We start from the raw sequence: 1,721 nt of genomic DNA, 5'->3' as shown, positions 1-1,721 counted from the left end.
AAAAAAAAAAAAAAAAACAAGCAAACATACATATATATTACTTTTGAGAATCTAATTTTTTTTTTTTAAGACAGTCTTACTCTGTCGCCCTGGATAGAGTGCGGTGGCTTCATGATTCACAGCGACCTCACGCTCTGGGGCTCAAGCACTCCTCTTGCTTCAACCTCCCAATCAGCTAGGACTACAGGCACCGGCCACAAGCCTGGCTAGCTTTTCTTATTTTTAGTAGAGGCAAAGTCTTACTCTTGCTCAGGCTGGTCTTGAACTCATGACCTCAAGCAATCTACCCACCCCAGCCTCCCAGAGCTCTAAGATTACAAGTGTGAGCCACCTTGCTCGGCCAAGCATACAGACTAATTTCTGTGAGAATCAAAACCTTGGCTAGTGGCTGGGTTTTGGTACTTCTCTTATATTTTAAGTTCCCAGGCCAGTAAGAATTCCTGACCAGAACTTGGTAACTCTCCGTTGCACTAATTCATTCCCTTCTGAGTTTCTTTCCCAGGAATGGCAGAACCTCCTTTTAGCTATGAGATAATGACATAGTCTTACACCTCCTCTTTGTCTGGAAAAGACAAGATAAATGATACACCACCACAGACTATGCCTGAGGACCTGTTGACCCTATACACGAGGCTAAAAGAATGACCAGTATTAACCACTGGCTTATTATAATACCAAAGTCCCCGTCCTGGAAGGGACTTATCCATCATTTTTTTGTTCATGGGATGTTTTATATACTGGCACGATTTCTCACTGTTGTTGTGTCCCTGGTGTTCCACCCCCAAATATGTAATGATGCTCATTCTCCTCATCTCCTCATTGATGATTCATTTATTTTCACCTCCATAAAAAAACCCTGACCCAAGGTCGGGTGTGGTGGCTCACACCTGTAATTCTAGAACTCCAGAAGGCCAAGGCAAGTGGATTGCTTGAGCCCATGAGTTCCAGACCAACCTGAGCAAGAGCAAGACCTTGTCTTTACTAAAGATAGAAAAACTAGCTAGGCATTGTGGTGGCCGCTTATATTCCCAGCTATTGTGGGGGGGGGGGAGGGCGCTGAGGTAAGAGGATCTCTTGAGCCCAAGAGTTTGAGGTTGCTGTGAGTTTAAATGCCACAGCACTCTACCCAGGTCAACAAAATGAGACTCTATCTCAAAAATAAAAAAATAGGCCAGGTGTAGTGTGTCATGCCTGTAATCCCAGCATTTTGGGAGGCTGAGGTGGGTGGATCACCTGAGCTCACCAGTTTGAAACCAGCCTGAGAAAAAGCAACACCCTGTCTCTAAAAAACATAGCCAGGCATTGGGACGGACGCCTATAGTCCCAGCTACCCAGGAAGCTGAGACAAGAGAATCAGTTGAGCCGAAGAGTTTGAGGTTGCTGTGAGCTATGACAGCACAGCACTCTACCAGGGGCAACAAAGTTAGACTTTTTCTCTAAATTAATTAATTAATCCCTCTGACCCTGTTGGTCAAGGAGGCAGATTTGAGACCGTCTATATCTCCCCCTCCCAATGGATGAATCTCCTGCAATAAATCCTTTCTTCCTTGACAATCCTGGTTGTCTCAGTTATTGGCTTTCTATGAACTCCCGTTGAGAGTTATTAACAATAGCAGTCAATCCTTAGTTAATCCCCTATTCTCCTAATTCCATGGTTTTTTTCTTTTCTTTTCTTTTTTTTTTTTTTTTGAGACAGAGTCTCAAGCTGTCGCCCTGGGTAG

The sequence above is a fragment of the Otolemur garnettii genome, unplaced genomic scaffold (assembly GCF_000181295.1).
Source record: "Otolemur garnettii isolate 467f Iridium unplaced genomic scaffold, OtoGar3 scaffold00021, whole genome shotgun sequence".
Taxonomy (NCBI): Eukaryota; Metazoa; Chordata; class Mammalia; order Primates; family Galagidae; genus Otolemur; species Otolemur garnettii.
The sequence above is the reverse complement of the archived record's forward strand: the minus strand, read 5'-3'. Positions refer to the sequence as shown.